The sequence below is a fragment of the Psammomys obesus genome, unplaced genomic scaffold, assembly GCF_907164565.1.
Source record: "Psammomys obesus unplaced genomic scaffold, mPsaObe1.curated_primary_1811, whole genome shotgun sequence".
In the NCBI taxonomy this organism is placed as follows: Eukaryota; Metazoa; Chordata; class Mammalia; order Rodentia; family Muridae; genus Psammomys; species Psammomys obesus.
This window is the reverse complement of record NW_026585987.1, coordinates 6,561,402-6,575,990: the sequence shown is the minus strand read 5'-3', so window position 1 is coordinate 6,575,990 and position 14,589 is coordinate 6,561,402. Positions and strand designations below refer to the sequence as shown.

Below are 14,589 nucleotides of genomic sequence, written 5' to 3'. Positions count from 1 at the left end.
AAACTGCCATGGGCTACATCTGTGCAGGGGTTCTAGGTTATCTCCATACCTGGTACTTGGTTAGAGTATGAGTCTCTTGGAAGACCCCTGTGTTCAAATTTTCTGGTTCTGTTGCTCTCCTTGTGAGGTTCCTGTCCTCTCCAGATCTTACTATTTCCCACTTCTTACATAAGATTCCATGCACTCTGCCCAACAGTTGGCCATAAGCAGTGTTTCTCTGTGTAGCGTTGCCTTCCTGGACTTGAACTGTAGAGCAGGCTGGCCTTAAACTTATAACGATCATGATCATCTTTCATCTGCCTCCCCGAGTGCTGGGATCACAGAAGTGTGCTACCACACTGGCTTATGCCTTCTTTTCTACGTGTTTTCTCTCATCTGTACATGTCATCTCAATGAAACCAGTTCTGTCACTTCAACTTTTCTATTCAGACAAAGAGGAGCCACCTTCTTGAATGTACTTTGCCACCTTCTTATGTAAATCTACTAATGGAGAAAACTCCCTCCCATGTGGATGTGTCATTCTTTGGTTCTTTCCTATTGAACTCCTCTAAAGGCTTTCTTTTCCTCCCTTGACGTGGAAAGGATAGGAGCTCCACAAGGACCAAATATATCTGGGCACAGGGGCCTTTTCTGAGACTGACACTCCACCAAGAACCAAGTATGGATATAACTTAGAACCTCTGCTCGGATGAAGCCCGTGGTAGCTCAGTAACCAATTGATTTCCTATAGTAAGGAGAACAGGGATTATTTCTGACAGGAACTCAATGGCAGGCTCTTTGACCCCCCCCCCCAAGGGAGGAGCAGTCCTGGTAGCCACAGAGGAGGACTTTGCAGCCAGTCCTGAAAATACCTGATAAAACAGGGTCAGATGAAAGGGGAGGAGGTCCTCCCCAATCAGTGGACTTGGAAAGGGGCAGGGAGAAGATGAGGGAGGGAGGGTGGGATTAGGAGGAGATGAGGAAGGGAGGGCAGGCTTGGGAGGGAATGGGGAGCAGGATACAGCGGGGATACAGAGTTAATAAAATGTAACTAATAAAAAATAAAAATAAAAAAATTTTCTCACATAATATATTCTGATCACAGTTTCCCCTCCCTCTACTCCTCCCAGTACCTCCCTACCAGATCCACTTCCTTTTTGTCTCATAGTAGAATACCAACTAGTTTCTAAGGTATAATAAAAATATGTCAAAACATAATATAATAAGATAAAACCAAAAGTATGACATCAGATTTCAACAAGAAAAACAAATGAAAGGAAAAGAGCCCAAGAGAAAGCACAAGAATCAGAGAGCCATGTTGGTACAATGTTCTTGTGGAATGTATACAATTTACCCTTGTTCATTCTTTTTTTTTTTAATTTTATTTTTCTTTTTAGTTACATTTTGTTAACTCTGTGTCCCAGCTGTATCCCGCTCCCTCATTCCCTCCCCAACCCCACACTCCCTCCCTGGTCTCCTCCCTGCCCCTTTCCAAGTCCACTGATAGGGGAGGACCTCCTCCCCTTTCATTTGACCCTGTTTTATCAGGTATCTTCAGGGCTGGCTGCAAAGTCCTCCTCTGTGGCCTAACAGGACTGCTCCTCCCCTGGGGTGGGGGGTCAAAGAGCCTGCCCTTGAGATCCTGTTAGAAATAGTCCTTGTTCCCCTTACTTTGGAAAACTACTTGTTTACTGAGCTACCACGGGCCACATCTGAGCAGAAGTTGTAGATTATATCCATAGATGGTCCTTGGTTGAGTGTCAGTCTCAGAAAAGACCCTATGCCCGGATATATTTGGTCCTTGTAGAGCTCCTATCCTTTCCATATCATACTAACTCCCCTTCTTTCATATGATTCCCTGCACTCTGCCAAGGGTTTGGTTATGAGTCTTAGTGTCTGCTTTGAAACACTGCTAGGTAGAGTCTTTCAGCTGCCTTTTGTGGTAGACTCCTGTCATACGTTCAATGCACATCCCATTTGTCTTTCTAAATGAGGATTGATCATCTTTGCCTGTGTCCACTTTCTTGATTATCTTCTTTAGGTGTGTAGATTTCATTATGTTTATCATATCTTGTAGGTCTATATAAGCGAGTATATACCATGTTTGTATTTCTCCTTCTGGGATACTTCACTCAGAATGATCTTTTCTAGATCCCACCACTTGCCTGCAAATTTCATGATTTCCTCCTTTTTGATTGCTGAGTAGTATTCCATTGTGTAAAAATACCACAATTTCTGTATCCATTCCTCTGTTGATGGACATCTGGGTTGTTTCCAAGTTCTGGCTATTACAAATAAAGCTGCTACAAACATGGTTGAACAAATGTCCTTGTTGTGTACTTGAGCAAATTTTGGGTATATACCTAGGAGTGGTATAGCTGGGTCTTGAGGTAGCACTACTCTTAGTTGTCTGAGAAAGCGCCAGATTGACTTCCAAAGTGGTTGTACCAGTTTACATTCCCACCAGCAATGGAGGAGGGTTCCCTTTTCTCCACAACCTCTCCAGCAAGTGCTATCACTTGAGTTTTTCATCTTGGCCATTCTGATGGGTGTAAGGTGAAATCTCAGGGTCGTTTTGATTTGCATTTCCCTAATGGCTAATGAGGTTGAGCATTTCTTTAAGTGTTTCTCTGCCATTCGATGTTCCTCTACAGAGAATTCTCTGTTTAGCTCTGTTCCCCATTTTTTAATTGGATTACTTGGTTTATTGCTTTTCTGCTTCTTTAGTTCTTTATATATACTGGATATTAGCCGTCTGTCAGATAAAGGGTTGGAAGCACCAGGAGAGATGAACCAGACCTAAGATAGAACTAAAAGCAAGTATAATGTGGGAAATCTGAATAGGCAGAAGCTATTCAGGCTTAGAGGTTTAGGATGGAGTAATTTTTGCCCAGCATTGTGCTCTAGGTTAACTAAATACATCCTAGTCTCTGTGTGGTGATTTGGGGATACAGCTGGTTTGGGAATAACCTCTGTTTAACTAAAGGATAAATCAATAAGAAATATTAATTATCATCAATAAATGGTGCCCAACTTGGGGCAGAATTTACAATAATCTAGCAAGAACTTACATAGAAAATAAAACTATAAAGCAGTGTTTTAGTTCTGTTCCTTAAAAACAAAGCAATAACAGCTTCTAAACTAGGAGCTCACAGACTCTTGATTAGACAGACCCCTTGCAGAGCAGTAAGGCCTCCAGCAGTACCACAGAAAAACAAAGATTGATATATACAAATCCCAGAGAGGCAGTTTCTTTAGGTAGAGACATTATAGAGGACAACCACCTGAAGATCTTGGCCACACACTGGAAGAGAGGAATCAAGAAGACTAAACAGAACAGGTAACATAAATTGATGATTCCTTCACGTGGGAACAACTCAGAAACTGGCTGAGACATAAAAAATGTCTCCAGCCAGAACTTCAACAATATATGGCCAATAAATCCTTGACTACAATATCCTCAAAATTTATTATGCCATTCCTTCAATTGGCATTGATAAAATTGGCTTACAGTTTGGTTTCATCCTGTACATCTCATACATTTATAATTTTAGGACTGTGTAATGCTTGTGAGAAATTACATGTTTCAAAAGAACTGGACACCGGAAATGCTGGATCAAACCTGACTGTATTCATCTTTCAACATGCTGAGACGTTGACATATCTGTTCCAGCATCTTGCATGTTCCAGCATTCTGCTTGTTCTGCCTCAACTGTCTCAACTGCTGTTTCTCATCAAAGCCTGCTCCCAACAGAGCTTTGAAGAAAGCTACTAATCTCAATTGGTCCAGCCCTTTAGACTGTTCCGAACAGGATTTCTATTAAGCCTGAAATTTCTCAACATTCAAAGGCTGGACCACAAATGATAATGCTTGCTTAATTAACCATTTCCCCCAATTTCCTTAGGCTCCCCCTAAGAGAATTTCTGTGAGTCAAAAAGTCAACTAGAAAAAAATCATGAAAAGATGTCCAATTTCCTATAAAGGGGATTGGGTAGGTTTTTAGTTGTTTTCTGTAGCTGTGAGTGTTTATTGTCATTGGGAGATGGTTATAAGTTGTTAATGATCTTATTCAGAGAGAACATAAGGTTAGGATACTAGGTAATAAAAGTTAATGGCTAGTTAATTAACTCACAGTCATATCAGACATTAGTCTAATTTATCACAGGAGTAGACATCTTAGGTTTAACAGATAGATATTATTATATATAGTTAAGTCTTCAAAAACTTCAGAGACTTACAGAATATGACATTTAAAATGTTTTTATTATTTTAAAGATTCTTTGATAATAAGACAGACCCACTTGTTTGCCCACTTAAAACCCCCCTCCACCAACTCCTACCAAGGTCCATGCATGGAGATAACCTAGAACCTAGATGTAGCCCATGGCAGCTCAGTGTCCCTGTAAGGGGAACAGGGACTGCCTCTGACATAAACTCAGTGGCTGGCCCTTTGACCCCCCCACCGCCGAGTGGGGAGCAGCCTTGCTAGGCCACAGAGGGGGACATTGCAGCCAGTCCTGATGAGACCTGATAAGCTAGGGTCAGATGGAAGGGAGGAGGACCTTCCCTAGCAGTGGACTTAGAGAGGGGTAGGGAGGAGATGAGGGAAGGAGGGTGGGATTAGGAGGGAATGGGGAAGGGGGCTACAGCTGGGATACAAAGTAAATAAGCTGTAATTAATATAAAAAATAAAATTTTAATTTAAAAAAGAAAAAAAATCCCCCCAAAACACTAAACTGCATCTATATATATATTCATATTAATTCATATATATGCAAATGACCTGGTGCAGACTCATGCAGGCCCTATGCATGCTGCTTTAGTCAGTTTCTGTGAGTTCCTATGAGTTTTGTTCATATTTAGAGGCCTTGCTTTCTTGGTGTCCACCACCCCCTCTGGCTCTTATATCTTTTCTGCCTCCTCTTCCTCAGGGTTCCCGAAGCCCTGCAGAGAGGGAGGGATTTGATGGAGACATCCCATTTATGGCTGAGTATTCCAAGGTGTCTCTCACTTTCTGCATAATGCCTGGCTGTGGGTTTTTATATTTGTTCCCATTTGCTGCAGGAGGAAGCTTTTGTGATGATGACTGGACAAGGCACTGATCTCTGAGCATAGCAGAATGTCATTAAACTCATTTTATTGTTGCTTTTGTTTTGTTTTTTAGACCAACAGCATTTGATTGAACACTAGGCCTCTGGGTTATCCAGTCTCAGGGTCTTTGTCACCCAAGCAGTATTGTGTATGGGTTTCATCTCATGGAGTGAGTCTAAAGTCTAATCAGTTGTTGGTTGGTTCAACCTAGTTACGATATTATCACTGGGAAGTTCTCTTTGTGGGGTAAAACAGCCAAGCCAAGATAATACAGGATTTAAACAAATGACCTTCTCACTGAGAAGGTCATTTTATAAAAGCTGTGATCATGCTGCTTACACAGATTGACAGGGGAGCAACCCTGTTACTCAAAAACTCATTATATAATGTGAGTTAAACACCATGATATACCTGCTCATGGAGACCGGTGCTCTGATATCTGCTATAATCAGTGTCGGCTTCTAAGAGAGAAGAAATCGAACTCATATTGATGATGGATGGGAATTAGATCCTTAGAGGCAATGTGATGGAACTGGGAACATTGTGGAGGAGCAGAAATATCTACATCAGAATGATTAAAGCTGAAGTTTTTGTTGAACAGTTATAATTCAGGGAGAAGGGTGATGCTGTGTTGTCACTTGTCTCTCTCTCCCTGTGTGTCAATCTCTGATAAGCAAAGATTACTACAAAGTAAAGAATATCTCCCTGTAGAAGGTAGGAGATTGGAAAAATGGCTTTCTATGGGTCTCTTTTGCTTTTAATTAAAAATCACACTTTATTCTATGAAAAGCCATACGGTTTACATATTAAGAAACACTGATTATTTTGTAGCTATAAATGTAAGAAAAGAAAAAAATATTCAGGCTGCAGAGCCTCTTTCCATAAGACATATTAAAAATCATTTTTTTCTAAGCAAATCAGGGTTTTATTTAGGTTAGCAATGCTGGCCTCAAAAATCACAAGTCTAAGGCTGGTCTTGAACTTCTGATCCTCTTGTCTCCATTCCAGAGTATTGGGACATAGGCTGTGTTTGTCTAGTTGTAGAATATTTTCACTGAATATAACATTCTTCCAAGTAGTTCAAACATCATACCCTTGTAAAGTTTCTTGGACAGTTTGGGAACTTATGAAGTTATTCAGCACAAAGGACATCATGGAGTCCTTAAAAAATGAGAACTTTATCCTAGTACTTCTGAATTTGTTAGATTTCTGTTCTTTTCCTGATTGCTGAAAAGCTTGATGAGATATGATCAGTTATCAACATAACTGATAAACCTTGACTCAGCGGTATCGAACATTAAACAGGACCTCTTCAACACAATCTTGGACAATATGTGAACTATAACTACTCCCCGAGTGGCTGTCACTATTTGTTGCCATTATTTTCACAACGCTGTGAGAACTCTCCTCTAATTTTAAGATACGAATGTGAATGTAAGCATGTAGACACATATTGGTTGCTGTTTAAGGGTTGAAAAGTCAGACACAACATCAACATTGGGGGTTTGAGAACATGGGACACTATTTGAGTGCCAACCTGAGTAACCTCACAAGGTCATATGAGCAGCAGAGAATTCCTGAAAGCCACCTCCCCTCAAATTATTTATTTCTGTGTGGCTTTTTGGGGACCTATCACCTCTATAGTCAATGGCTGAATCTGAATTTTGTACCTAAAACTGTGACTCGAAATAAGCTGGGAAATTTTGTATATAGATCTCTGTTCAGTAAAACCACAGGCTGCACAATAGGGAAAAACTCACCTTGCAGAAAACATGGGTCGATTTTGTGTGAGGTATAGTGTGGGATGGTTTCTTTATGATTGTAAGAAATACTTGATTGCTTTTAAGATGGAGCAACAGACAAGGCCTGTAAATCCGGAAGTATCTGTTCTACCATCCACTTGAAAGCTTCTCTTGAAATAGAGGAGTTAACATACAGAATATAAGCTTCATAAGAGAGCAGATGTACAAAGCAAGAGAAGGCAGAGGTGAGAAAAGTGAAGAAGAAAACATCAATGGAAGAGACAAGGACAAATGGAAGGACAGGAAGACTTGCCTGTCGTGTCACTCTCTTGTAGCTGTCCCTGGGTTCTAGGTCCCAAATGGTTTTGGATTGAAGTAAGTCACCTCTCTGCAGAGGGAAGTCAAAGTATCATATCCTGAAACTCTGTAAGTCTCAAAAGCAAAATCAATAAAATGATTCTCCTCAGCACATTGGTATTTCTTGGGTCTGCTGCATTACCTGGTATTTTTTGTAATATTGAAATATTGAAAGTTTCAATATTGAAATATTGTAATATTGAAATATTGAAACTTTCATAGTGAAATATTGGACCGTCTTTCTCTTTTGCAGCAGCCCATCCTAGCATTCATCTTTTCATCTCCCATGGGGGACATAATAGCATAACGGAGGCCAGCCAGCATGATGGTGGGGATTACTGTTTATGGAGACCAACCTGAAAACATGGTCCTAGCAGAAGCAAAGAAAACGGGTGTCTTTATTCAGCCGCAGATACTAAAGGAAGAGACGTTTGCACGTACAATGGAAGAAGTCGTAGATGACGAGAGGTATGCAGCTCTTCCGGCTTGTGGTCCCTCGGGCTGAACGCTGGCCTAACACTAAGGGATCTGTGTACGCTCTTCTCCAGTGAAACCAGAATTTTGTGGCATGTGATATAAATGTGTGTGTGATTTTTTAAAAAATTATTTATTAATTACCCTTTCTTCACTTTGTATCCCCCCTGTGGTTCCCTCTCTCCTTCCATCCCAATCCCTCCCTTCCTCCACCCTCTGCATGCAGGCCTCTCCCCAAGTCCACTGATAGAGGAGGACTTCTTTTCCTTCCTTCTGACCCTAGTCAATTAGGTCTCATCACGAGTGGCTGCATTGTCTTCTTCTGTGGCCTGGTAATGCTGCTCCCCCCTCAGGGGGAGATAATTAAAGATCAGGCTAATCAATTCATGCCAGAGACAGTCCCTGTTCCTATTACAATGGAACCCACTTGGATACTGAACTGCCATGGACTACATCTATGCAGGGGTCTTTTCTTTATTACTTTTTTTAAATTTAATTTTATTTTTTTCTTATCAGTTACATTTTATTAACTCTATATCCCAGCCGTGTCCCACTCCCTCATTCCCTCCCAATCCCACCCTCCCTCCCTCATCTCCACCGTGCCCCTTTCCAAGTCCACTGATGGGGGGGGACCTCCTCCCCATTCATCCGATCCTGTTTTGTCAGGTATCTTCAGGACTGCTGTGCAGGGGTCTTAGGTTATCTCCATGCATAGTCCTTGGTTGGAGTATCAGTCTCAGGAAAAGACCCCTGTGCTCAGATTTTTTGGTGTGTGTGTGATTCTTGAAGCTCCTGCTTTTCCTTTGTTATTTATCTTAATTTCAGGAGGGGTGCTGAGAATATGCTTGTAGCTGCAGACTTGTACCTGTACCTATGGGCAAACACAGAGGGAATGTGTTATCAAAATCCTGTGCAAATACTTGAGACTGTATAATACACACACACACACACACACACACACACACACACACACACACGCATGTGCACTCACTTTTTTCCCCCAGGGCATACCCTTAGGTCAGGTACAGACAAAATTGCTGGCATATCTTTGACACTATGTACCTAAGTCCCAACTAAAAGTTCAATGAAAAGCAAAAAAGAAAAAAACTTCTACAGAAGGATCAAAATTAATTCTTGGAAGAAAATTTTAAAAAATGACTGTGTTTGTAAGGATTGCACAGATGGTGCTGAATGCGTGCTCACATTAAATACGGTTGAGGGTATGCACAGGAGGTACATGTGACTACGTGATTAGGACATTGAGACCTGGGGATTTGCTCCTATTTGGTTGTGAAATCATGGTGCAGAATGGGCAAAGGGCATCTGGGTCACCCGTCCTTATCTCTGCTTTTGTCTCACTTGTGCTAGATTCAGGAAAAGTTCCTTTATAACAGACCTTGTCCTGGGCCCTAGGAACAGGGAGGAAACCGGTACACACTGCTTCCTCATGGTTCGTGCTTTCTTTATGTTACTGTGGGACAGACAATAATGACATGTGTGATGGAGATCCTGCAGATCTTACAAAGTGTCAAAGAGTTGTGTAGATCACCATTTGAGATTTCATTATCTTTGCATAGGATTGAGAATATGAGTAAAGAATTTGATAACACTGAGATGTTTCATAGCTACTAAAAAGAGAATCAGAAAGGTTGGTTTGAGAAGAACAACAATATTACCTTACTAACTTATATTTCAGCTTAAGGGCTGACCAAGAATTCATAATTTTATGTAATAAAAATAGGAAGAGATCAACATAAAGGTACAGATAGCTAACCTATTCCCTAGATCTGACCAATAAAAAAATTAAAAAAAAAACAACAACCAACAGTCTTTTACTAGCAGGAAGTGTGCCTAAGTACCACATTCTAGTCTCCAAATCCATTTCCCATGAACAGGAACCATGGTTCTTTGAAAATGTGCTATTTGAAGGAGCCATTTCCTGCACATCAGCCCCAGCTTCTTTGTCTACCTGACTTCAATTCATTCAAACCACCTTCAACTTTGAGACCCAACCATTCTTCTACCCATTCTTCTCTGCTCACATCTGTCACAGAATTGACTAAGTCCACATGCTGATATTTATTTCCTCACAAAACACCAATGATAGGAAAGATACAGGTGATCTCTCACCCCTCAACCTAACAGGCCTATAGGAATATTTGCCAATGAGAATCACCTAGATGAACTCCAGGATGGAAAACTTAAAAGAAAAATTATTAACTTCATCAAAATTCAAGGAGTTTTAAGAAAACAGAAAGAGGGGTTTAATGGAGTTGGATTTAGCAAGGGAGCTCTTGGGATCCACGCTACTTCTGGGACATGTGTGAGCAAAGATAAAAAGGCCCTCTTGGGTTGGAAAAAGAATGGCTTGGGGTTGGGGAGGATGGATGTAAAAAATATGCATATATTAATTTTTTTGGTTTTGATTTGGTTTGGTTTGATTTTAGTTTTTCTGAGACAGGGTTTTCTGTGTGGCCCTGGCTGTCCTGGACTCGCTTTGCAGACCAGGCTGGACTCGAACTCACCGAGATCCCCTTGCCTCTGCCTCCCCATAGCACTGGGACTACAGGCCACTGAGCCTGGCTGGCCCAGCTTCTGTGATCATTCAGCTGGCACTTTAAGGGGGATGGGTAGTTCTTTTTCAACTTGAAAGTAAGCTCACTGCAGGAGTCGGAAGAGGACTCAGCTGTGGGATGAGGGAGAGCCAGAAGGAATATTTCAGATGGGAGCTACACCTGGGACACTGACTGGATCATTTACTGTTCTAACTTTGCCTCCAAAAGACCTGCTCAGAGCCAAGAAACCTGGGCCCAGGGGGTCTTGCAGAGACTAATACTCCACCCAAGGAACATGATAACCTAGACCCCATGCTCAGATGTAGCCCATGGCAGCTCAGTCTCCAAGTAGGTACCCTAGTAATGGGAACAAGGTCTGTCTCTGACATGAACTCAATGGCTGGCACTTTGAACCTCCCTCCTCCCCGAGGGGGGAGCAGCCTTACCAGGCCACAGAGGAGGACAATGCAGCCAGTCCTGATGAGACCTGATAGGCTAGGGTCAGATGGAAGGGGAGGAGGACCTCTCCTATCAGTGGACTGGGGGAGGGACAGGGAGGAGAGAGAGGGAGACTGGGGGAGAGAGGGTGGGATTGGGAAGGAATGAGGGAAGAAGGCACAGCTTGATACAAAGTGAATAAAGTGTAATAAATAAATAAATAAATAAATAAATAAATAAATAAATAAATAGAAAGAAAGAAAGAAAACAGAAAGAAATAAAACTAAGGAGAATAGACACCTGAGTGATGCCTAAAAAAGCACAAACATAAGGCTCATGGAAAAGATAAAGAAGATGTGGGACTTGAGAATGGAATTCAATAAGGAGATAAAAACATTGAAGAGGGTTCAAGATGAAATGGGGATGGAACTGTAAAACCCAATAACCCAACCAGGAAGCTGAAGGGAAGAGTCCCAAAGTAGGAAAAGTCAAGCAAAAGATGAAATATCAGGACTCAAAGATAAAATAGGAATTAGGAGCAAATAAAAAAAAATATGAAAGACTGAAAAAAAAATCAGGAAAAGATCATACAGAAAATGTGAGACACTATGAAAAAAGAATCTTCAATTTGTAGGAATAGATGAGAGAGAAGGTCAATGGCATAGACTAATCTTCAACAAGATCATAAAAACAAACTTTCCCACACTAAGGAAAGACATATCACATACAGATGCAAGAAGCATACAGAACACCAAATATACAAAACCAGAAAAATACCCCAGTTTATCATAGTTAAAACACTAAGTATACAGAACAAAGAAAGAATATTGAAAGCTTCAAGAGAAGACAAAAACAAAAACCCAAGTCACGTACAGAGGATAACAACAGATTTCTCACTGGAAACTTTGAAAGCCCAAAGAGCCTGAAGCAATGCATTGCAATACTAAAAAGGCCAGGATGTACACCTAAGGAAACTAATCAAGAAAGAGGATCCTGGCTAAGATGCTCAATCCCCATTCAGAAAGGCAAAGAGGATGGACATCAGAGAAGGGAGAAAACAGGCAACAGTACAGGAGCCTACCACAGAGAGCCTCTGTAAGGCTCTACCCTGCAGGATATCAAAGCAGATGCTGAGACTCATAGCCAAACTGTGAGCAAACTGTAGGCAGAGTGCAGGGAATCTTATGAAATAAGTGGGAAATAGTAAGACTTGGAGAAGACAAGAGCTCCATAAGGAAAGCAACAGATCCAAAAAGTCTGTGCATAGGGGTCTTTTCTGAGATTGATACTCCAGCCAAGGATCACTCATGGAGATGGCCTGGAACCCCTGCACAGAGGTAGCCCTTGGCAGTTCAGTGTTCAAGTGGGTTCCATAGTAATGGGAACAGGGACTGTCTCTAACAGGAACTGATTGGCCTGCTCTTTGATCACCTTCCCCTGAGGGGGGAGCAGCCTTACCAGGCCACAGAAGATGACAACGCAGCCACTCCTGATGAGACCTGATAGACTAGGATCAGAGGGAAGGGGAGGAGGACCTTCCTTATCAGCAGACAGGGGGAGGGGCACAGGTAGGGGAGAGGTAGGGAGGAAGGATTGGAAGAGGAAGAGGGAGGTAGGTACGGGGGGGGGCTACAAAATGAATAAACTGTAATTAATAAAAATAAAAATAATTAAAAAAAAATACCAGGCTGGCAACCTGGATTTATATACCCAATAAGCCTATCTCCCATAGTTGAAAAGCAAAAAAGCTTTCCATGATATAACGGTCTAATAAAACCTATATGCAACAAACAAAACCTAAACTATTAGAGGCAATATTTCAGGCTAAAGAGAGAAATGAGTCAAAAGCTGCTAAGTCAAAGGAACACTACCCACCAATCCAGATAACTGCTCAACGAGACAGTGCCAGGACTCACTCTAAAGGCAAGAATCCACTTCCAGAGCCACTTCCAGACATCATGCCAGAAACAGAACAAGTGCCTGATCAAGAACTGAGGCCAGAGCTGAAACAGGAACCACATGCTTGTCAGAATAGTCCTCAGAATCAGAGAAGACAGGAAGGAGACTGATCCTGGTGGTGAAACAGCCTTTGAGGAACTGGGAAAAGAACAGAGTGGTTGATTGTCACAGCCATGTGTCCAGTGGTAACCCCACCAGGCTCCAATGGGTGGTTCCAATCCAGTGGTCCCACAGATAACCCTCATTAAACTAAACCCATCACAAAACAAGACCCAAGGCCCTGAATCTTGGAAAATGACTGATTGGGGGAGGGGTGATTGGAGAGAAATAAAGGAATGGTAACAAGTAATCAGAATGCATTATGTACAAGTATGAAGTTGTTAAGGAACTAATTTAATTGATTACAAAAGTTGCTTAGTGTAAGGAAGCAGCTCTTTATGGAAAGTAGACTTCCATTTTAAACGTCCTGACTACGAATGCATTTTATTTGGTTCAACAAGGTTGATTGGCCAACCTTGATTAATTTCAATGTTGTACAGAGTGCTGTGCCGGGAAGAAACATTAGGAGATACAATGATGAATGACACTCCCTTCTGGTCTCACTGTCTTATTGATTAATTAAAGGCAAAATTTATCTGTGCTTGGAGGTGCTTCTTGCTTAAGTGGCAGTACTGACAAACTGACTTGGTGAAAGTGAAATGACACAACTCCACACCACTGTGCCCAGGTACTTTAAGTGAGATACCTTATTCTGTGTGAAGACAGTTAAACTACGGTGCGATGGATCCCCTGTGTCTGCACTTACTCTTGTTCTCCTGGAAGGGACGCCCTGAAATAGTGTCCCATCCAGAAAGAGACAAAGAAAGCAGATTTGGAGCAGGTGGTTGTTTTCTTGCTTCTCGTATCAATGTCAGAAACCACCTCAACTAACGTTGATTTTTTTTTTTAATCTTATTTGATGTTTATGTCAAATCTTAAAAATTAGACTGTTTATTTTAATGATTTAAAAAACCAACTACCACACTTGTCTGAATAAAATACATAACAGAAGGTGGAAAGGAGGCCTTTCTAGAAAGTTCTAGTCCTAGCCCTTTGTGTGATTCCAGCATAGAGGGAGCCTTGGGGTAGGAGTGTGAGGGGGTGTAACGTCATAGAAACTCAATGCAGGAAATGTGGCTTAGCTATCGCCCCTCCCCCCACAGCAAATACTTAGTCTGCTTTTGCTCTGGCAAACGTATCGCTAACAAGTGTGGAGGGAATGGAGAATAAAGGGTAAAAATACAAAAGCCAGAAAACGGCGGAAACGGTATTTTTTGGTGTGTGAATGTAAAAAATTATAGGGCATTGCCTGTCATCGACGCTGCTTGCTCTTAAGGGTTGTGGTTTCGCGTCTCACCTGGCAATAAGCCATCAGGGAGTCAGGGTGGTAAGGTCTGGAGCGAGCCGCGGAGAGCACTAAGACAATTCACCGAACATTTCCTTTTAAAACGTGGTTTACCAGTTTTGATGTTGTTTTAGAAACCAAACAAGTGCCAGCAGAACTTCCGCCCGTCCTTTCTTCCAGAACAAACAGCTTGGGCTTTCAGAAGTCCCTGGGATTTCCTAGGTAACAGGAGCATAAACTTGAGAAAAGGCAGGACACGTGTACGAAAGACAGCGTGTTGAGCCAATCAGACCACGAGTCTGCGGCAGTGTTTCTAGGCCATCCAATTAGAACTGAAAGCTTTGAAGGGCAGGGACAGCAAAGGAAGACAGGTAAGGGAGGAGACTACAGTCCCAGGTGCAGAAGTCCGTGTCCATAGTTTCAGCTGGGAGCATCCTGTGACTACAAATTACTGTTACCATTTCAGGTAATTAAGTGTTCTTATTTAGTCTATTAACTGTCACACTTGTTTCATCTTTTTTTTTTTTTTTTTTTTTTTTTTATTGGTGAGTTTTTTTTTTTAAAAAAAAAATTTAAAAGGGTTGGAAATTTATTTTTTATTATCACCCT

General features: G+C 41.6%; 1 protein-coding gene across 1 annotated transcript in view; it reads left to right on the top strand.

Moving 5' to 3' along the window:
• The first annotated feature begins 14,337 nt into the window (after positions 1-14,337).
• The window catches only part of Capsl (calcyphosine like), a 20,256-nt gene continuing 20,004 nt past the window's right edge, over positions 14,338-14,589 (top strand). Inside the window, exon 1 of the mRNA XM_055601046.1 lies at positions 14,338-14,446. The gene's annotated coding sequence lies outside the window, so the exon portion shown is untranslated. The remainder of the gene's footprint in view (positions 14,447-14,589) is intronic.